The 24,114-nt window shown below is 40.2% G+C and overlaps 1 long non-coding RNA gene across 1 annotated transcript; it reads left to right on the forward strand.

The window, feature by feature from the left end:
• The first annotated feature begins 1,873 nt into the window (after positions 1-1,873).
• On the forward strand, positions 1,874-15,267 carry LOC103178044. The gene is made up of 3 exons (XR_487796.1): positions 1,874-1,925; positions 2,123-2,298; positions 15,207-15,267. It is a non-coding gene; the product is annotated as an uncharacterized LOC103178044 (long non-coding RNA).
• The last annotated feature ends 8,847 nt before the right edge of the window (positions 15,268-24,114 follow it).

Raw genomic sequence — 24,114 nt, forward strand, 5'->3', positions numbered from 1 at the left:
GTGGGGTCAGAAGGTGGGGTGCAGAGAGTGAATGTGTGCATGCATGCGTGTTTGGGTGCTCTGGGTGTTTGGAGCAGAAGTGGTAAAGCAGAGAAGCAGCACACGCAAAGGTTGGCTGGGTAAGAAGGTGGAAAAGAGCTGTTGAAAGTAATTCCAAGTCTGAAGTGTTATTGCAATGTTGAGTGTTATTAAAGCCCAGAAGATTCTGCCACTTCTGTCTCCAACTATGATTATTAGTAATAATAATAATAATCCTTGCATTTGATATAGCGCTTTTCACGTCGGGAGGACGTCCCAAAGCGCTTCACAGAACACACTGTAAAGTGAATTGACTGTATATTTGTGGGCGAACGCGGCAGCCAATTGCGCACAGCAATGTCCCACAAACAGTCTTAGGTTGAAAATGACCAATTTATTATTGTTTTGGGTTTTTTGGAGGGATTATTATTAGGCGTGTGGAGTAAGGAAACTTGCCCAAGGTTTCGCCCTGCCTGGAATTGAACTCAGGTCTCTCACTTGCAAAGCGAGTGCTCTAACCACTGAACTACAGGACTCCGATGTAAACAGGTGATACAATATCACGTATTAGCCCAATACCCTGGAATTCTAACCTCAGCGTTCTATCCCTATTCACACACTTTGATATATTAGTAAAATCACCAACCTAAGTAATGTCAAGTCGTCTGATTCTTCAGGTAGTGAGGATAAAAACAGAGAAAAACACAAGTGGTCTATGAGATGACAGAGTATTCAGCAGCTGTTGGCCTTGTTTTAGATGCATTGGAGTCACGAACAGAGCTGAACTCCCAAAGGTCACCCAGACTCTTAAGTTGGTTTGGTCTCAGACCAAGGTCATGGGGAAAGAGAGAGATCTTGGCTGACTCACAGTCTGGAGAGAGTTGCTAAATTCAGAATTTTTTCCAAATGGATTTCAGTTCATAAAATTGTCATGCAAATCCAATGCTTGCAATATTAATCAACTTACTAGTGTTTCAAGGAAAAGTTGAAATTGAATGCTGATCTCAAGTAGAGATAAGCAGTCCCATAGCATAATGGTTAGCGCGCTTGCCTTACAAGTGAGAGGATCCAGGTTCGATTCTCAGCCGGGGGAAAAACTAAGGCAAGTTTCCTTACACCATACTCTACCTAGCAGTAAACCCAGATGTTAGTTGATTGGCGGATTGCTTTCCAGGGGTAATTGGCTGTCACGTTACACCCACAAAATACGCAGTCACTTTACAATATATTAGTGAAGAGCTTTAAGACGTCTCAACAATATGATAAGAAGTTATAGCAAATGGAAGGATTATTATTATTGTAAGTGACATTAATGGTGCCACATAAAAACTGATGTTCTGCACTAGCAGCTTTTTTCAGGTGTGAAGTACTTTCTGCTTAGCTTTCTTGTGACCCTTTAAAGTTTTAAAAGAATTTTATGATCTCAGAATGGGAACTGCATGAAGAATGCTCATTATCACACATGTGAATCTGTAGTGGTGATTTTTTTGTTTGACAAGAACAAAGAAATTACTCGGAGTTATGCCAGTTAAAAAAAAATTGCTGGTGAATTGACTTTGCCCTAAGTATTAGCTGTCAGTGCCTGGGCACCGACGATGGGGAGGACAATGCAGGGGATTTGAGGCAGGTCAATGTTTGCTGAACGAAGGGAGCGGCCCAGTTAGTAAGATTGCAGGTGGTCACAGAGGTAGGATGCAGAAAGCTGTGGTTATGTCACACTATCAGGGAGTTTTGGCAAAGCCCAGTTTCTGAAACTACCCAGCTGGAAGTTTTCCTGTTACAGTCCTTTATTGGCCCCTGGGAAGTTCAAGCTAGAGCAGTTGCAATATCTGACAGGGCAAGATATTGTTGTGTGTGTGGGGGCGGGGGAGGGGGGGTGGAGTTCTAGGGTAAAGAAGATTGAACAGGTTGTTTTAATTTTTTAACAAACTTTTAGAACCATTATTTTTATTCCAGACACAAGCAATAACTAATGACATTATTGTGCCATTTACTAAAATAATTGCCCTTTCATTTTAGCAGGACATGAATTCCCTGTCAAGTGAAATGTCATTATCTGGATGTATTGCTGAAAGGTTCCTCTGTGTTTGTTTCCATTTCTAAGGATTCTTCATCTTTTGATTCAATACACGGGACCGAGTTTTTCCAGAGGCAAGCTACAGTGAATGCAAGCCATATATGGTTATCGGCCAGGGAGGAAAAATATGAAGCAGCTGGTACAGAGGCTGAAATATCGAGCATACAACTGAATGCCACAAGAAGACTGCTAAATAAATAACGGTAGGTGGTTCAAAAGTTCAAAGGAAAGAGGGTAGAATATTGGCAAAGCTTGTTAAATACAATATAAAAGTATAGCATTGTTGAGAAGATAAACATGGCATTGCTTTGCACTGTGCTATGTGGTTAAATAGGGTTCAATTAGCTTATGCATAAAGGCTATTTGTCAAGTTGGTGTCCAGTTACCAAAAATGTCAATAATAATAATAATAATCCTTGCATTTGATATAGAGCCTTATCACTTCTTCGAGACGTCTCAAAACGTTTCACAGAATATACTCTAAAGTGAATTGACTGTATATTTTGGGTGAAACTAATGGAGCTTAAATGTTAAATACTCAGTTGTATCAGCAAACTTTTTAAAGGGGCACCCACTTCATGAAAAAGTGCTTGGCAGACCTTTTTTTGTGAAGAAATGTAATTAAGTCATCAAAACATATCTTTCCTACCATTACTTGGCGGTTCATTATGATAAAAACTTGGGCTTGCTGTGTATCTTACCCCCTCTCTGCCCCACCACCGGTGGCCAAGCCTTTAGATTTTATCCCTTCAAAAAAAATAATAATTTATTCATTCAATCATGACTGTTTGTCGTCCTCCCAACATGAAAGATGCTGTACAAATGTAATCTTGTTGTTGTTGTTATTTGTTGGACACTATTGTGTGCAATTGGCTGCCGCGCTTTGCCCACCAAATATATAATCATTTCACTTTACAGTACATTCTGTGAAATGCTTTGAGACATCTCGAAGACATGAAAAGGCACTGTCTCAAATGCAAGGATTATTATTTATTATTATTATAGTTCAACCTCTGGAACTCCCTCTTTCTAACCCTCCATCTTGTTCTCCCACCCCCCCACCTCTGTCTATCGTTAAATTCCATCTTAAAACCTACCGCTTTGAATTCCTCTATGGCCACTGCTCCTCTTTCTTGCTTTACATCTGACCCTGTCTTTGTAAAATGCTCCAAGGGTGCTTGAAGGGCTCCATATAAACGCAGGTTATTGTTGTTGTTGACAAAGTGCACTTGCCTCTTCTGTCCCCATCTTTCTGGCTCGACTTCAAGCCACTCCACTTGTTAAACGCTCTGAGACCATCTAAATGGCACTATATAAATGCAAGCTGTTTTTGTTGTTCCTTCAACAGAAAGAAGAGGCACTTTTTCTTGAAAACAGAGTGATCCTTTAAATGCATGTTTTACCTTAATCTTACGGCAGATCTACATGAAAAATGTTTGTGACTTTGGGAAGCACTTCTCAAGTTGGAAGCTTGAATAATACATCTGATGTATCCAAGAATGCTCTCAAACAACATACAACACAAAAGCCATGATTAAATGCACAGTTAGTTAATACTAGTGGAAGCCATTTATCCAAAAGCAGCATCCAAAAGACAACAATTGTACAGGTTTCGAGTCAAAAATCTAATAGTTTTCAACTCACAAGTGTGTTGGAAATAGCATATGCTTCCAAGAGATTCTACAAGTATTAATTTTAAGTGCTGTACCCTACAATTTTATGGTCTCCAGGCAGTTCTGGTGTTAGAACATTTTCAGTGTACAATACGCAAAGCAATAATTGCTTCATTTACACAACAAATGTATTTTGTTTACACAGAGAGTTTAGGATTTGGTGTTCCAATTTTGTGTTCAACGCAGCATCTACAATAATTTTCAGAGGGAACTAGATAGATATCTAAAGAGGAATAACCTCCAGGATATGGGGAAAGAGGCAGGTATATGGGACTGAATGGATTGCTCTTTCAAAGAGGCAGCATAGAGGCGATGGCCCAAAAGACCTTCTTCTTTGCTGTAAATTTCTTGGGTTCTAAGTTATTTATTCATCATAGCATTTGAAGTGTAAAGATACATTAATAGGCTAAATCTAGACCCGGATGGAATATTTAGCCAACAATGCCTTCACGTTAAAATCAGGTTAATTTGTATTTGTTTCAAAGTAAGCTTTGCTGAACATCAACAACAATAACAAATTGCATTTATGTAGTGTCTTTCACATCGGGAGGACATCTCAAGGTGCTAGACAGTCAAGGATTTGCACCTGAGCTCAGGATTAGATTCAGGAGCATTGGGAGCCGATGGGGTAGTATGGCCAAAGATGAAGGTCTTGCTAACTTCAATCAAAATGGGGATCTGAAAGCTGAAACAGAAGCTCTCATAATTTCAGCACAGGACCAGTGGAGTCCTATAGCTCAGTGGTGAGAGTACTGTCTTTCCCAGCAGGGTTTCCTTACTCCACATGCCTGATAATAATAATTATCAATAATAAAAATAATAATAATAATCCCTCAAGAAAAAAACAATAATAAATAGGTTACTTCAATCTTTGACTGTTTGTGGGATACTGCTGTGTGCTGCCGCATTTCGCCCACAAATATACAGTCAATTCACTTTACAGTCTATTCTGTGAAGCGCTTTGAGACGTCTAGAAGATGTGAAAAGCGCTTTATGAAACGCAAGGATTATTATTAGTAGTAGTAGTATTATATCTATTACTATCCGTTATTATGAAACAAGATCTTAAAGAGAAACATTGATCCAAAATGCCAAGTACTAAAAACAGCAGACCACGTGTTATCATGTCCAGCCCTAGCATAATTAAAGTATCTGATTCAACATAACAATGCAGTTATATATATGTTCATTCCTTGTGCCATTTTTATTGATTCAGATGAACTACTTTCTATATCGTTTTGATGGATGTCATACTATTGTTATTGTTATTAATATTAAGTCAGGAGGAGATTTACAACAGAGTAAAACTGAAAAGAGATCCTGAAAAGAGTACAGTGTAGCTCTGCTTGACACACCAGGGGTAATCCTTAAGAATGTGTGCATGGACTATATCTCAGAAGGAACACAAACACATCAGCTGAGGAGAAGGGCAATTCATCCTGCACAGAACATTATAGGTCAAGGGAGCAAATAGTTATGAGTACACTTTAAGACATTCTTTCATGTTGTGTACATTTCTTCCATTTTCCAATGATTCCAAAAATTCTATAGTAAGTTTTACATAGAGTTAAATTCTTTATTCAATGAACCTTCTTTCAGAATTGAATTGGTGACCATTTTAGCCAAGTATTTCTGTACGGAAGACGTGAAGGAGAATATACTCTGCTGTTGAGACTCATGAGATGTGTCTGGGAAAATAAACCTTTGATTCAACCTCAACACAATCATGGCTCATAACATTCAGATTCATAGAAAGTACAGCTCGCAAACAGGCCATTTGGCCCATCTAGTTCAGCCCGCGCTTATATTCCACATGAGTGGTTACTGATGTTGACAAACTTCTGTGTGCCTCTTTTGAATTGAAGTAATAATAATAATCCTTGCATTTAATATGACACTTTTCACGTCTCAAAGTGCTTAACAGAATATACTCTAAAGTGAATTGACTATATTTGTGGGTGAAACACGGAGGTCAGTTGTGCACAGCAGTGTCCCACAAACAGCCGTGGATTGAAGTGACCAATTTTATTATTGTTTTTTTTTTCTTGAGGGATTATTATCAGGCATGTGGAGTAAGGAAACTTGCCCAAGGTTTCTCGCTGCCGGGAATCAAACCCAGGTCTTACGAGATGAGTGCTCTAACCACTGAGCTACAGGACTCCTCCAGGACGTAATGACGTGTCCTTAAACTTCTTCGACGTAAATTTGTCCCTGACCTTTCTACATTAGTATAAAGTGTCAAGTATATTGGCATAGAAAGAGGGTAGGGCAATTTTCACCTCTTGTAGTGGTTCCACTATATTTTTATGGGTTTTGTATTGAAGTGCTCATAGGAACAATCTTTAAGTTTTTCTTAGCATATTAACCAGTTTTATGCCTCCAGAGATTATGGCACTGAACTTTTATCCATCACTAAGTTGTACACAGATTTCACAGTATCTATGCTTTTCAGATTTTTCATTCAAATTAATAGGACAAAGGATTTATGTTGTACTTAGGCTGCTTTTCACTGTAATCCCTACTATTTGGGTAGTGATTCACCGTACAAGGAGCAGTACATGTCTAGATGGAGCAGCACAATTGAGGAGCAGGTTGAGCTGCATAACTGTTGACCGTTAGTATTTCCACATGATGGAGATCAGCTGTTGAGCTCATCTGCAGATGGCTTCACCTGTAATTGTATCTGGATTGCTACAGTATAAATGTTGCCATCACGTGACTGGCATGAAATATGTGGTGCATCATGTGGTAATTATCACATCACCAAAAAGTAATAATATATATAACAACAACAACAAAATTTGTATAGCGCTTTTCACATCGGGAGGATATCCCAAGGTGCTGGACAGTCAGTGTTTTGGACCCGAGTTGGAGATCGAGATTAGGGAAGGTGGAGGGCAGAGGGGGAAGCAGGGTGAACGAAAGCATGGTTGAAGAGAAGGGTCTTGAGATTGGTCTCGAAGGAGGCAAGGGAGGTGGAGGGATTGCGAGATGGAGTTCCTGAGGGTGGGGGCAGAGTGGTAGAAGGCCCATCTGCCAATGGTGGGGCGGGCAAGGTGGGGACGTGAAGTAGGTTGGAGCCCACTGAGTGGAGGGAGCGAGCAGGATGGTTGAGGGTTAGGAGGTCGCAAAGGTAGTGGGGAGCAAGGCCATGGAGGGCTTTGAAGTTGAGGACCAGTATCTTGAACTGTATCCTCTCTGTGATGGGAAGCCAGTGGAGTCAGGCGAAGATAGGGTGATAGAGTCACGAAGCCTGGTGCGGGAAAGAACACGGGCTGCAGAGTTCTGGATGATCTGCAACCTATGGAGGGAGGAGTTGGGGAGGCCGACAAGCAGGGAGTTTGCAAATTCAAGCCTCGATGTTCTAAATGCGTGTATGAGGGTTTCGGCGGCCTGTGGTATGAGACAGTGGCAGAGCCGGGCAATGTTGCGGAGGTGGGGAAAGGCAGAGCGGGTCAAACAAGACGTCAAGGTTCTGGACTGGCTTATAATAATATAGTAATAACGACTGAATATAATAATATTTTTTACATGTGATGTGGAGCCTTTAACATCCAAACTTCTCAAAGTGCTTCACAGATAGCTGCTGTAAAGTCCAGAAACTGTGTACTGACAATACAATACAAAATTACATTTGTATAACGCCTTTCATGTCGGAAGGACGTCCAAAGGTGCTGGACAGTCAGGGATTCGACCCAAGCAGAGGGGTTGGGATCAGGGCATGTTGAGATCAAGGAGGGTGGAGGGCACGGAGGTTAGGAGGGTGGCCAAAGGCGTGGTTGAAGAGGAAGGTCTTGAGACATGCCTTGAAGGAGGCAAGGGAGGGAGTGAGGTGAAAGATACTGTGGGATGGAGTTCCAAAGGATGGGAGCAGAGAGGCTGAAGGCCTGACCGCTGATGGTGGGGTGGGCCAGTGGGGACATGAAGCAGGCCGCAGCCCGCTGAGTTGAGGAAGCGGACAGATTGATATGGGGTTAGCAGATAAACTTAACACATATTTGTAGGCAAACAAACAATTTATGCACAGTGTTTCCCTGTGAACAATCATGAATTGAGTGATCTTTTTATCTGGAGGACTGTTGACCAGTTTATATAGTGCTCTTAACATAGTGTAGTGTCTTGGAGCGCTGATTTCGATGCAATCGGTTTACCCAGAGCTGGTTGAGGCCTTCAAACGAATGATTCAATTAGCGTTACTGCATCCTTCACCCCATATTAACCCAAAGTATGTGAAGGATCAAATATTGAGCAGGTAGTACCATGGTCAATGTAATCTTCCTTATATCTTGAGTTATACAGAGCACCTGTTCCTGACTCACATTATTTTTAATCCGTAAGCACAGTGCACACTGTCGACTGGATCCATGGTAATTAAAAAGCTAGGGATTGTTCTGATGTCTTCGTCCTCATCGATGTTTGAATAGACGCAGGTCACGTGGCTTCTGCAATGCTTCAACAAGTCGTTCTTTTAAAGAAACGCTTCACCTGTAATCATCTCTCAATAGACTTATCGTTATGTACGTGTAGAATAATTTTCAGGCAAAGACCTGACCGCGGATAGGCAATCTGGCTTTTTACTGACACCTTGGCTGGACAGACTACTTACTTTGGAAGATCCTATTACAGTCTAAAATGCAGATATCTATGAAATCCTATGTTTGACACAACGCACGTAGAAAACACTCTTATGTATTTAAGACAGCTTAATAGAAAATTATTGCCCTCTGGGGTCACACATATAAAACTGTTATGGTTGTTCACATAATGGAGCCTGTTGTTAGCCTTATTGTGATCAAGTAAGCAGAATGACTATGACCCCAGAGTACATTAAAACAGACAGTGATAGCGGGATCTTGGCAACTGGTCTAAAACGTTTGTTTTCTCATTACATAAGTGACTATAACATCCAGCAAAAGCCACTTGCACCTTTTCTTTAATTCCTTGGCGCATGATTAACATCAATAAAGTTAACATCGCTCATTGCTTATAACACTCATGGTGCTCAAATTTGGCTCTCATTTTGTTCATATGTATTTTCAGATAATATTTGTATATTTTTACCTCCAAAACATAGATACAGTAATATAAAAAGTCAGGTAATGATTAGTAATGGAAAATTTGTTGTAGCAAACAGATTTTAAAATCTTTTCTAAATTCAAACTAAGGATGATTTCAGATTTCAGGAATATTGCTACATCTGCACCACCGTGTAGCAATTTAAAATACCTAGAACTATTTTATTTTCTAGGAAACATGCATACTGACAGAAACAAAAAGTTAATTTCTTCATTATCCCCATAAGATTCACAATGCTGTGCAATGTACACTGGCTATGATAAGGAGCACAGACTTTTTCCAGCGTACTTGGCACGGGATCACAGACAAATTCCTAAGAGAAGAAACAGTGGCTTCATAAGATTAAAACCAGCACTGGCAAGATTATCCAGACACACTGCGACTGCATTTCTGTCATGTACCAAACCCTGCAGACATTTTTCAGCATAGTTGCAAAAAACCACAGGCAGCAACTATCAATCTACCTGAGAATTTAGTGTGTTACATACTGGAAAGCTAAAAGCCTTGCACTTTGTTGCTTCAAGGATTCAAAATGTTACACGTTTTATGAAGCTCATATCTGTGTGCTGTTAAACTGTTGTTTCAAAGAACATTCCTCCTACTTCCCTTTCACATTTTTATACTTCCTATGGTTGATACGCCCTTGAGTTCAACTTAAGCTTTATTCATCAGAAGCCATCACTGACTAACAATTGTGTTTGAATCTGTATTTGAACAGGGCACTTGGGGAATTCTGCTGCAAAGCCAACGCAGCAAGGAATATAAAAAGAGCAGACATAATCTCATTTGCAGCTCAAAGTTACAGAAGGACACCTGGAATATAAATGTGTCTGGATCAGCTAAGGCTTTTTGTGATTAATTGCCAGCTGTTGTCTGTAAGAGATAGAAATATGCGGGTCTAGTAGAATATTGTTCTTACAAAGTATATGCTATACTTGCTTTAACCTCTATTTTGCTGCATTCATTTGTGATATATTTATCGTCTGAAATCAAATTCAGCAATGTTACAGCTAAAGAGGAGACAGCTTTCAGATAAAACCCATTTTCAATATTTTTTGGAAATGCTTAATACTTTCAATGATTTGCAAAAATATTGTTTTGATTCACAGGATTTCATTTTTGTTTTTTTAAAATAAACTGCTTATTTTCATACCTTTGTTTCAGAGTATGCAATTGAAAAAGGCTTTGTATAATTCATCTTTTATATAAGGCTATAGAGAGACAGATGGAGATCCCCAGTACTGTACAGTACTGTAGTTAATAATAATAATAATTATTCTTGTATTTGGTATAGCATCTTTTACGGTGGAAGGATGTCTCAAAGCACTTCACAGGATTTACAATACATTACAAAATACAACACAAAATTACATTTGTACAGTGCCTTTCAGATCGGGAGGACAGTCAGGCATTTAGACAGGATTGAGGAATAAGGGAGGGTAGAGGGCAGGGAGGTAGGAGGGTGCCCAAAGGCACAGTTGAACAGGAGAATCTTAAGACATGTCTTGAAGGAGGCAAGGGAGGGAGCGAGCCGAAGGGTCTGTGGGATGGAGTTCCAAAGGGTGGGGGCAGAGTGTAAGTGGGGTGGGCCAGGTGGGGGACATGTAAACATGACATTTACCTCTCGCAATATCTGACCTGTTACTGCCACTTTCGCCTACACATACGGGCATTACATTTTACACTATCTCCTTCTACCCCACTCCTCCCCTCCACCCTCTCCATTCAACAACACTGTTGGATTTATACAACAGCACAATTAGCATTTATATAGTGGTCCTCATGCAGAGTAGCATCCCAAAACGCTTTCAGTTATCTTGAGTTTGCTGCGCATTCCCCTGCCCACCATCAGGTATCCAAGCCTTCAGTCCAATGCCCTTAACCAATGATACTCCCTCCCCCACCACTCCATCTCACACCCACTCTTTTATAATCTCTAGAATCTAAATAAATTGGATCCAAATAAATTACGTAATCTGGATCCAAATGCATTAACGTTTCTTTTCGCAACTCATCCACAGCTTTGCAATGCATTTTGAATGTTTGTTTGGACTGGCTACTGCAATTTCTTCCATATGCCCAACACTCATCTAGTATAATGAAAACATTCATATTTATGAAGATTAAAACATACGAACATCAAAACATAAGAAATCGCCATTTGGCCCAATTTAGGCAATTCCTTCCACAGACCATATATAATACACCATATTATGGACTATATTCCATCCAACCCATTTCATCTTTGAGAAATTCTGCAAAGTATGCTCCCTGCTCCCCACAATAAGTCAAAGAAAGCTCTAGAGTACATATGTAGCTACATTATATACCTTATGTTTTATTTTGATTTCTGGAGTCCTGTAGCATATTGGTTAGAACATTCGCAATGCAAGCGAGAGGACCCAGGTTCGATTCCAGGGGCAAAACCTTCGCCATGGTTCATACTCCACACAGCTCTGTTCATCTAGCAGTAAGTAGGAACCCAGTTGTTAGTCGATTGGTGGATGGCTTTTCGCGGATAATAATCCTTTCTAAATTATAATAATTTGGTCATTCAATCCACAACTGTTTGTTGGACACTGCTGTGCGCAATTGGCTGCCGCGTTTTGCCCACAAATATACAGTCAATTCACTTTGCAGTATATTCTGTGAAGCGCTTTGAGACATCTAGAAGACATAAAAAGTGCTATATCAAATGCAAGGATTATTATTATGATTATTATTTGAAGTATGTTCTGTGAAGCGCTTTGTGATGTCTCAATGACGTGATAAGGCACTATATTAAAAGCAAGGATTATTATTATGTTAGTCATTTTCCCTATATATACTAATGATGTGCCTCTCCCAGGTTGGGCAATAAGCAGGAAGGCTTACCTAGAAACTAAGGTCTATAGGAACAGCTGTTGGCAGTGAGGATGAAAGTGTCCTTTGTGTTTGGGAATGAGTCTTGTGCCTCCTGTTTGTCTCTATGTTTCTTTTAGTGTTTCTCTTCCTCGCTTCCTGATTTCTCTATCCCTATCACCAAATTTTCCAATGTCTGTCTTATCTCTATTGAATGCCTTAGTAACAATAACAACTTACATTTGTATAGCGTCTTTCACGTCAGAAACTCGAGCAGGGGGTTGGGTTCAGGAGAGGTGGAGGGCAGGGAGTGGAGGGGTGGCCGAATGCATGGTTGAAGAGGAAGGTCTTGAGACATGCTTTGAAGGAAGCAAGGGAGGGAACAAGACAAAGGGAATGTGGGATGGAGTTTCAAACGGTGGGGGCAGAGAAGCTGAAGGCCAGGCCGGCACCGGGGGTGTCGGACATGGTGCAGGCTGGAGAATGCTAAATAAATGGAGCAGACAGGTTGATATGGGAATAGCAGGTCACAGAGGTAGGAAGGAGCAAGGCCAGAGGGCCTTTTGAAGACAAGGACAAGGATTTTGAACTCTATGCTTTGGGAAAGGGGAGTCAGTGAAGCTAGGCAAGGATGGGGCTGATAGAGTCACGGAGCGTGGTGTTGGAGAGAACTCGAGGTGCAGAGATCTGGATGATCTGCAGTTTGTGGAGGGAAGAGTTGGGATGGCCGACAAGCAAGGAGTTGGCATAGTCGAGCCTAGATGTAATAAATGTGTGGATAAGGATTTCAGCGGACTGAGGGGAATGGCAGTGACGGAGTCGGGTGATGTTGAGGAGTTGGGGGAAGGCAAAGCTGGTCATAGTACAGATGTAGGGTAGAAAGGACAGTTGAGGGTCAAACAAGACGCCAAGGTTCCGGACTTGCTCGGTGAGGTGGAGTGTGCAACCGTGGATGGTGACGCTGTCAGCACCTGAGGTGTGGAAGCGCTGAAGGGAGACAATCAGGAGGGCCTCGGTTTTGTTGATGTTCAACTGTAGAAAGTCGAGGGTGGAGGCAAAAAGATAGATTTGAATGTCATCCGCACACATATGAAAGTTGACCCCATGTCTTAGGATGATGTCACCAAGAGGGAACATGTAGATATTGAAGAGGAGGGGACCAAGTACAGAGCCCTGAGGAAGGCTGCATGAGATGGTGCGGGGGCTTGAGGAGTAGCCATTTGTGGAGACAAAGTGGAGACGGTGTGAGAAGTAGGATTTAAGTCAGTCAAGGACAGAACCATGAAGGTTGAGGTGAGAGGACAAGCGGTGGAGGAGGATAGAATAGCCAACCCTGTCAAAGCCCGCAGAAAGGTAAAGAGGATGAGGAGATAGATGGAGTCCTGGTCATAGATTGACAAAAGGTCATTTGTCACTTTGACCAAGGCTGTTTCTGTATTTTAGGCAACACGGAAACCCGATTGGGGGGATTCTTAGAGGGAGTGGCAGGAGAGGATGGAACAAAGCCAGGAAGGAACGACTTGTTCCACACCTTACAAAGGAAAGGGAGGTTGGAGATGGGGTGGTAATTTGAGTGCAGGAATGGGTCCAGGCAAGGTTTTTTGAAGATAGGAACTATGACAGCTATTTTTAAGGAGGTGGGAAGAGTGCCAGTGGACAAGGAGATGTTCTATTTGTTGATGATGTCTGTGAGTAGAGGGGCAAGGAGGTGGAGTTGGGAGGTAAGAATAGGGATGGGGTTGAGGGAGCAGGTAAGTGGTGGTTTCATTTTGGTTATGATGGTGGTGAGAGAAGAGTAATACATTGAAGTTGTCCCTGCATTCTCTTGCTCTGTTTCATACTCAGCTGCTCACTTCCTGTGTATCTCTATCTGTTCATAGTTTTCTTATAATAATAATAATAATCCTTGCATTTGATATGACAACTTATCATGTCGTTGAGATGTCTCAAAGTGCTTCACAGGATATATTGTAAAGTGAATTGACTGGGCAAAACATGGCATCCAATTGGGCACATCAGTATCCCACAATGAGTCTTGGATCGAGTGACTAATTTGGGTGGGGGGAAGGATTTTCTTTTGGAGGGATTATTACCCCCAGAAAGCAATCTGCCAATCAACTAAGAACCGGGTTCCCATTTACTGCTAGGTAAACAGAAACGCTCCACTGTCTGGTTTCCCCTCCCTAAACCTGGGAAGTCCAAGGCTGATTTAACCTCCTTATGCCATCCACACAAAGACCAGCAAACTCACACAGACCACAATTTTAACCAGTGAGTTTCTGGTCTGTGAACTGCAGCTCCATCCACTAAAACGCAAGGGCTGCCTTTGCCAATCGGAATTTCTGTCCATTGATCTGAAAAAGACAAGATGATTTGGCTTTTTGCAACATTTTAAGAAGCAGCCAAACCAAATGTGACTGTGTCCCAAGTGTTTTTTTGAGCTGTGCTTTTCTAACCACATGGTCTTTCTCTATTGGCCCATAGAATTTATTTAATTGTAAAAACGATTTCAATAATATAATCTTCCACAACTATCCTGATATTATCCGGATATTTGAGGTAACCCATATTCAGTGATTTTTATTGTTGATCAGCAGGTGTCCGACACATGCGGAAACCCATCACTATACTCAGGAGTATCCAAACCAAACTAAACATGAAAATTCCTTGCATCCATTCACTTTGAAGGCTCAATGTTATAATGTTCAGTTTGTCTCACGTATGGAATGGTCTAATTTTCTCACTGTGTCCAGTTAAAAAAGCCATTTGGGAGTGTTTCATACAAATTAATGAAAGTCGAGGAAAGGAACATCCGGCGTATTCAAATTTTTCTCAACTTTGAGCCAGTGTTAGTGGTATTTAATTCAAGAGGAAATCTCAAGAGAGATTTATTCAAGAGGGGGTTATTCTCTGCTTGTCAGTAAATTTACTGACCTTGGCGGTGTGCGCTTATAATGGGACAACAGCATTGGAATAGGTTATTTGCTAGTAAAAACAATTAACATTGCAGATGTGTAAAATTCAGCGGTCAGTGAGCTATGGAACAGATCTGACGCAGACACTCATTTTGGGAGATGAGCTTCAGATTAGATCTCTTTGGCTCCTTCTTCAGATTTCATAGAGTTGCAGAGGAAGAATGACAGCAAAAAGAGATGCAGGCAGATGTCTTATTATATTGTATGCAACATGTAACTGCCCTTTCTCTCCACTTCCGCCCAATCAGTTTCCAGTGCAGCAGCTTGCTTCAGCAATGATACATGTTTGTCAAATGAGCAGCACATTCATCAGTTAACAATCCATAAATCTTAGAGCTATAATAAACATTACTTTGTTGGAGTGGATGGACTTTTGGATATACCTTCTGTGTACCATTCAACACCATGCTGACTATTAACGGCATAAATTAAGATATCTGCTGTAACTTGAAGAGGTTTGATTAAAAGAAAATGCAATTGCTTTGTGTGGAAGATTCCTGTGAGATGTTAGCACTTGCTTTTGTAACACTGGGCACCTTCTTCCAGACCCTAAAATATCCATGTGTTTGGATTACAATAAGACCATAATTTTTATGGCTCTTTGGAACATTGTGTGCAGCTGAACTCCACAGAATTTGGAAAAACATCTGTGCAGGAACAAAGAAAAGACTACGAGCAACAGTTAAGTGTGAAAAATAATTATATCAAAATAAACTAATAAAAGTATTTACAATTATAAATCCCTAACAATGTGCCTACCATTAGAGAACTATGTTATGTGTTTCCTTTAATATAATAATAATCCTTGCATTTGAAATAGCGCCTTATCACATCTTTGTGACGTCTCAAAGCGCTTCACAGAATATACTGTAAAGTGAATTAAGTGGGCGAAAAGTGGTAGGCAATTGCAAAGAACAGTGTCGTGGATTGAGTGACCAGATTATTATTATTTTTTGAACGGATTATTGCCCTCGGAAAGCAATCCACCAATCAAATAACAACCAGGTTCCCGCTTCCTTTTCCTAGTTCCAACTGTTGACGTCTTTGAGGATGTTTACTGGCCTGACTTGGTGCATCTCATACCTGTATGAGAGAGAAAAAGAATATCCCTGATTGTGTGTGTCCACAAGGTGAGAGGTAGAGAAGAAAGTGGAAGTCTATGGCTTTGCCCCCTTACCAATACTGCTACAGAGATGACTTGTTTCTGACACTACATTGCCAAGCGCGACACATTGGAGCAAACTCATCTCCAAGGAGACTCCTCGTACCTTCCCCTCCTTCATACCCTCCCCTCCTCCACCCCCCTTCTCCACAGCCCCTCCTCCACCCCCCCCTTGCTCCAGCCCATCCACACTCCCGCCCTCCAGCCCCCCCCCCCCCCCCCCCCCCACCGCTCCCCCACCTTCAGGGTGTTCAATAACAGGTCAGTCTAGGCCAGAACCCTTCCTCCCTATGTTTACACCAATTCATCTCACTAGTTGTTCCTGGACTTCACAAATAGGCTGACAGAAAGCCCTCCACTGCATGTACCATGAGCCCCAAATCATTATAATTCAAATTAATATTTTTTGCAATTAACACAAACAGTTGCAAATTTTACTTGATTTTTTAAAAAAAATTTAAACTCTTGCATACATTTTAAAAAGTTTTAAATTAATTTGGAATTTGTGCGCTTTCCACAATTCTTAGATCCAAACCACCTTCCAAATTAACTCTGAATTTAATAGAATGCAAAATTTTATTTGTATAGCACCTTTCATGTGGGGAGGACGTCCCAAGGCCCTGGAATGTCAGAGATTTGGACCTGAGTGGAGAGAGGGGATTATATTCCCATAATACTCGGTTTATATTCTCAATCCCTTTTAGAATCTTATGTGGCTCAATTAGTTCCCTCTCTGAGACATCTCTTTTCAAGGCTGAACAGCCCTAGTTTGTCTAATCTTTGTTCAAAGCTCATCTCTGACACTGGGCAGCATCCTCGTTGCTCTCCTTTATTCTACTTCTGGAGCCTTGACAACCTTCTTATGTCATGGTGACTAGAACTGTACATTTTACTCTCATTACAGCCTGACCAGACCACAATACAACTTGATCAAGACTACTCAGAATCTGAACTCAACTGATTTGGCAATACAGCTCAACAACATGTTTGCCTTTTTGTTTATTGCTGGCTCACATTGTTTTTTCACATGGTACCACAACATTTGTTTTAGAGCTGAACCCACTTTTCCCAGCCACAATATTCTCATTTTGCTCAACCATGGATAAGTTGGTTGCAAACAATCAATTTTGACCCTCAGGTCTCTTTCCGCTTCCCCCTTTATAAGTTCTATCCCATCCATAGAATAATGTGCCTCCTCCTTTTACTTACCTAAAAGCAACACCTTAACCTTACCCATACTGAACCTCAATTTCACTGGGTGGGATTTTTTTCCCTACTCAGCTTCTGTTAAGTCTCCAAGTCAAAGCATAATCGGTTGTGAGGTCCCAGCTGGACAAGCACCAAAATGCTTGACAGGCAGAGCTTTCAATGGCAAGATATGTGGTTTTAGCAGATTAAGTTCCAGCAATACCCAAACCCACACTCTGGGGTCCCCAAGTTGTGACTCTTGCCAACCTGCATCTAACACAGTCTGGATTTTGGTAAGCAGGATATGTCTCTCCAGGGAGTGTGTGCATTCCATTCCCAATGCTGTAATTTTCATGTGTAAGTGGCATATATATATAATTCTCAGTCTTATTTGTATACTCTTAAGCATGGTGATGGGTTTCTGCATGTGTCAAACACCCAGCTGACCAAAAGAAATTGACATCATTAGTCCATACCTTGTCAAACTCTCATTCCATGACTGTTTGTGGGACATTGCTGCACGCAATTGGGCTGCTGCATTCGCCTATAAATACACAGTCACTCCACTTCACAATAAATTCTGTGAAGCGCTTTGGGAGTTCCTTCTGACATGAAAGATGCTATACCAAATGCAAGGATCTTTAAACTCTCTATCCAAGATCTTGGCTGCCTCCTCTGATCTCCCAGTAAGTGATTTAAACTCTTTGAATAGGCTGTCTACTCCTGGTTTCTGACCTATTTTCTAATGCCTTCAGTACAGAAAGCAAATACAATTTCAGTTATCAAATTTGCAAGATTTTTCAGATCAAAGAACAGTTAGTTTATTTGCTATGCAGTATTTTATTTCTTCATATATTCAAATCCATTCAAATGGAAAAAGTAATTTCTGCACAATACTGTAAAAGGTGGACTCCCAAAATCAAAACAATCTTTTTTCGTGAAACAAATCTGCTGTGAAAATATTGTTAGAATCTTTACATTTTACCTCAGCAAAAGATTTTGGCAATCTACATTCCAGTCTTCAGAGATTTAGAAATTGAGTAAAAAAAGGAAAATACACAATCTATTCAAAGTGAGCAGTCTCACTGCTCTCGTTCAATCCTCTCCATGTTTTCACAGCAGAATTGAGCAAACACTTAAACTTTAACCTATCAAGGTGATTTTCATATCAATAGAACCTTGTATCTAATTCACAGTACAAAGCTTCTTCTGGCTTCCTATTATGTTTCGCCCACAAAATATACAGTCAATTGGCTTTACAGTATATTATGTGAAGTGCTTTGAGTTGGCTCAATGATGCAATAAGTCGCTATATCAAATCCAAGGATTGTTTTTATATTGTATAAACGGTATAATAGGTTGAAGAGGATTGGTAGGTTTTATCAACTGTGTAACATAAGTGAGTAACACTGACATACACGCCTGAAATAGTCACCTCGGGGGTCATTCCTGGTTGTTAAATATGCTGATCCTTGGAAAGATTATTACTCTCCATTTATGGGTAAATTTACCTACCTTTGGCAGTAGCAGTATGTACTTAATACAGCATCTGCCCATTTTAAGCACACAGTACCAAAAGTCAGTGGCAAGTGGAGAAGAACAACACTTACATAGCACCTTTCATGTAATGTTTCGCAAAGCTACTGGGAACCACTGACTGGGGAAGAAAGGAGAAGGAACTTTGATGATAACACATTGGCTGTGTTAGCAGAGCCTTCACACAAGCACAGATTTTTCTGATTGCTCTTTTTGCTTTCACAGGTTTTTTTTACAGTTCTCACTGGCTCAAATATTCTGGGATCAAACGTGCTTTTCCCAGCCAAAGATAGAGACCAGATAGTGAGCAGCTATAAAAGCGACATTCTTAACGATGGCAAAGTAATCATGGTGGTGGAAGGAACTGGGAGAAAAGAAATAACAGATCCCACAGTAAATTATGTTCAACAGTAGATTTCGGTATTGAATGAAAATAGCAAAACCAGTAGAAAATGGTGTTCTTTTATGGCAGATGTGCAATGTATTACTTTACCTCCTAATAAATAATCAGCAGCATCATGGGCGGCCAGGACAAAGGTCCCTACATGAATAAAGTCTGCACAGCCCTAAAAACTGAGAAAAATGATCGCCACGTGGTGGATCATTTGCTCTTCAAAATCCTACAATAAATGAAATAGNTTTTTTTCCAAAATTGCTTGGCCAGCATTTTACAATTTGCAGCAGTACAGATGTCAAACGCATCCAACAGATGTGGCTTAACCACCCACCTATACTGCCAGCTGGACTCAAAGTAAGCATTCTTCATGTTGATGATTAAGCCAAGAATGACTGCTTTGAATTCAAAATTAGTTCATACTTGACTATTTGCACCATAGATGTTGGATAATGGTATAGTTCAGATTTTTGTTCTACCGTGTTTCTTTCGTGTAGAATTATACCTATAAATAGTTGTGCAGCTGGAATTACATTTTTGTAGCTTGCTGGGCAGAGATCTCACTGCTGATTTAGTCTATCTTTCTGTACATTGTTATAATATTAATATTAAATAATCCTTGCATTTAGTATAGTGCCTTTAACATTGGGAGGACATCTCATAATACTTCACAAGATTTAATATAAAGTGTAGTGATTGTGTAGCTTGCAGGCAAATGCAGCAGACAATTTGCGCACCGCAATGTCCCACAAACAGCCATGAATTGAATGATGTATTTTATTTGGGGAATTATTGACCAGGAAACCAGAGAAACTCCTTTCACTTTTTGAATAGTTACACGGGATCTTTAACATGTACCTGAACAGGCACTTTGTTTGTTCCCAATATTTGGTGTGACATTGAAACAAAGAGACCAAAAACATCATTGCTTTAACTCTTGGTTTGTTTTAGCCAATTGCAACTGTGCTTGTCGGTATGTCCCGGGGTTGAGAAAGCCCTGAATGTAGCACATTGATGGTGTGAACAGCCCCAAGTGCAGACAAGATTGGATTTGGCAGCATCATTCTTGTGTTTGAATAACTCAATGTCCATACTGAGTCATTAAAAATTGGCACTTGAGTGCGGTATTGGATGTCCGTCATTGCTCTGAGTTTACTTCAGTTGCTTGAGAAAGATACTGGGCAAGGGAGGAAACATTGGAGAGGAGCATTATCTTTAATTGCACACTGCAGTTAATAAGGAGAGATAAGAGGCACACGTTTCCGTTCATTGGTAAATATATCTACTGATTGAATGTGTCTTTCTCTGCTGGTCAGTAACTTTACCAATGATCCAAGATAACAATTAATTGAATAAAGAAAATGCATTCATGAAGCTGGACAAAATTAATTTAATGTAATAATGAAGTATGATTGACAAAATATCCCTCTAAATGTACAATACAAATCTTCTTGTGAATGTGCTGAACCAGCACTCTCAAATCAAAGAAGATCATCTTTTAGAATTGAAAAGCTTCTGAACAGGACACATTCTTTTTGACTGTAATGTTTATGAAGGCTTTATGTGATGTACAGATATAGCGGGATCTAATTTGGGAATCCTCTACGTTACGCAAATGGGGACCTCTTCCAATACGTCACACCGATCCTTATTAAGAAATACCAGCAAGAAAATAAAGTAAATGAAATCCCAGTCTTACCAATTCATTATACTCTAATTGGAAAAAAATCATTGGTTGTCAGTTCACCCAAAGCAGAACTGGATAAGAAGCAGCATACATTTTTAAAGCTGACAACATAAAGCCCCTTGTGTCTATTTCTCATGATATACTAAAAACAAACAAGCATGTCTAGGATTTTTGGACAATGTAAATCATTGCCTTGACTGAAAACTCATCATTGGCTGGATTTTCTATGGCCTGCCATATGGGAGATAAATGGTACTGAGACCTTGGGGAGAATTCAAAAATGTAACCATACTAATCCTTTTTGTTGTAAACTACATGATGTACAGTTTGTTTATAAAAACACAATGCCCCCAAAGCACAAAGCCTCCTTTGTGCTGAAACAGACACTGTTTAATACTCATTCGCTGCAATTAAATTACAGTTTATTCACTTTTAGGCATATTATTCCCTTTTGGTTGATGGGCTATGCTATCTATACAGTAGAGATATGTGACAGCGTAACTCACTTGGCCATTATTCTTTTAAGATATTGGTTTGGGATGTGAGGTTCTTATTTTTTGATCACCAGCTGTATAGATAGTTTAAAAGAATTTGCTGCGATAAATGTGAAAATAACTTCCAAACCTATAGATTTTTTAGTTTTAGTTCTAGACATAGTTTTGACATAGTGAGCAATGAAGTTGGAGAATGGAATGTCTGTCCACCAATGACAATCATTGGCACAGACATTTCCAGGAATGGTATCTTCTTCGATGTGATAATTATCACAGCACACATCATACTTTCAATCCATTGTCAGTTTTCTATTTTCAGTGACATGTCATTACATGTCTTTCTTCCTTAGTTGAGGTATTGTACTGTGTTTAGATAGGGCAAAACGTGTGATCATTCAGTGTTGGACAGCATTTCAGACCATATAAATGCTGGATCATATTAACATAATATTTACATAATAATCCTTACATTTGATCTAGCACCTTATCATATCGCAAAGCGCTTCACTTACAGTGAAGTGCAATGTTTTTGTAGGTGAATGCAGCAGACAATTTCCAAACAGCAATGTCTGACGAACAGCCATAAAGTAAATTATCAGTTTTATTTGGGGGCTTCTTGGCCACAAGAAATTCCCTTTTCTTTTTTGAATTAGTGCTACCAATTAGTGAGCTAGCTTGACCCCTGTCATGGCATGGCAAATGTGCCTCCTATTAATAAGTGTGGCTTGAAGCATCTTGTCATGCACTATTGTCACGTTAAGCACCTTCTTTCTGCAGATAAACATGGCTCATCTGGAATTGCAGTGTACAGCAAAACACCACTTTAGCAAGCAAAACACGAAGTACACAGTCTGTGTCAAGACAGACAGGATGTTGGCTCTCCTGTTAATGCTTGTTCTGCGATAATTCAGAGCCTAAACAACATATCCTTGCACACCCTCTGGAAGACATTAATCCTCTCACTGGATCATCTCAAGCCATTCCTTGTCCTATTGCCCAGATATCACATAGTGTTACGCATCTCTCCAGTGTCCTATACACTGAATTGAACATCCCCATTTGAATGTGATTATTTTCTCCAGTGACTGGGGAATAGCAGGCATCTATCAGACACATACAGGTGCTTGGCAAGACAAAGTGCAAAGAAGTCATGGGGGTAAAGAACCCAAATGTAATAAACACAATGAAAAGCAAAATAATATGGTCTGCAATAAAATTACACCAAACTTATATTTCTGCAGTTGTCTCATTTCTTGGTATTGTGACTATGAAAATAAGTGCTGGCCAATACTACAGTTGATGGAAAAATATATTGATAAAGTTGGAAATATATTACATGAAAGCAGAATTCAGAGTTCCTGCTATGAATTATCACATTACACGCCTCTTTCATAATGGAAAAAGAATTACAATTGCAACAACACATCATTAGTTGGATTAAAATAATCTACCTCATGACAATCTAATATGCTCGTCTACACCCCAACGAATTTGCGCAGAGCAATGTCACCACAAACAGACATGAAGTGAGTAACCAATTTGTATTTGGTTGATTTGTATTTAACCAGGCAACAGGAGAAACTCTCTTTGCTTTTTAAACAGTGACACGGGATCTTTAATGTCCTCCTGCACAAGCAGACAGGACCTACCTCAGGTTAGCGTTTAATCAGAAGGATGGCACCTCCGACAATGCAACGTTCCTTCAGCATTGTACTGCAAGGTCAACCTAGACTGTGAGTTCAAAGTCCCAATGTAAGGCCTGAATCCACACTCTTCTGACTCAGAGGCAAGAGTGCTACCCAACTGAGCCAGGCTGACATCTATGATTGTTGGAGGTCCCATCCTTCAGATGAAACATTAAACCAAGGTCCCATCTGACTGTTCAAGTGGATGTTAAAGATCCAATTCAAAAAGGGATACAATTCAAAAAGGGAAGGCAGTTTCTCCCAGTGTCTTCCCCAACAATCTCCCAGATAAAATTGGCCATTCACTTCATTACTGTTTCTGGGGCATTGTTGTGTGCACAGTCACTAGACTTCACAGTAAATTCCCATGAAGCACTTTAATAATAATAATAATAATAATCCTTGCATTTGATATAGCGCTTTTCACGTCGGGAGGACGTCCCAAAGCGCTTCACAGAATAGACTGTAAAGTGAATTGACTGTATATTTGTGGGCGAACGCGGCAGCCAATTGCGCACAGCAATGTCCCACAAACAGTCGTAGATTGAAAATGACCAATTTATTATTGTTTTGTTTTGGAGGGATTATTATTAGGCGTGTGGAGTAAGGAAACTTGCCCAAGGTTTCGCCCTGCCTGGAATTGAACTCAGATCTCTCGCTTGCAAAGCGAGAGCTCTAACCACTGAGCTACAGGACTCCACAAAGACACTGTGATAAGGTTTTATCAATTGTGAAGATTATCATTGTAAACAAATTCAACTCTTGTTGAACAAGAAAAAGAAATAACATTGCTAATTATTTTTGGTGGTCTTCTGCAGTTCAAATCTACAAGCAGGCGGAATTTATCATCGGTTGAGATTTAGCATGGCGCATTCAGGCTTTCTTTCATACCTTTTGTTTTACATCAGTGTCACACAGATCAGGAAGGACCAATAACACGCTGATCCAATTATGTTGTACCATTATGGTGTTCTTAGGTGTGCGACCGTAAAGGAAACGAGAAAAAAAAGGACACTTTAACAAGAAGGGCAATCAAAGTCAGTGAATATAAGATAAACAGGGAAACATATGAGGAAACAGCGTAATTTAAAATAAATGACCACTATTCCCCTCTTACCACTGAATAAGGAAGGTTGTTTGAACTTCAATAACTTGAAGCATCTGATAATGACTATTATTTGGTTGGGCCTCCTGAGTTTTCAACAAAGAGGTCTGAATGCAGTCATAACAGTGAAGATAAGAAAGTGAAGCATCCCAAAACATATGGAGAATGACACATTTATCTGCCTGTTTTGGAATTTTCAGTTC

The sequence above is a fragment of the Callorhinchus milii genome, unplaced genomic scaffold (genome assembly GCF_018977255.1).
Source record: "Callorhinchus milii isolate IMCB2004 unplaced genomic scaffold, IMCB_Cmil_1.0 Scaffold32, whole genome shotgun sequence".
Taxonomy (NCBI): Eukaryota; Metazoa; Chordata; class Chondrichthyes; order Chimaeriformes; family Callorhinchidae; genus Callorhinchus; species Callorhinchus milii.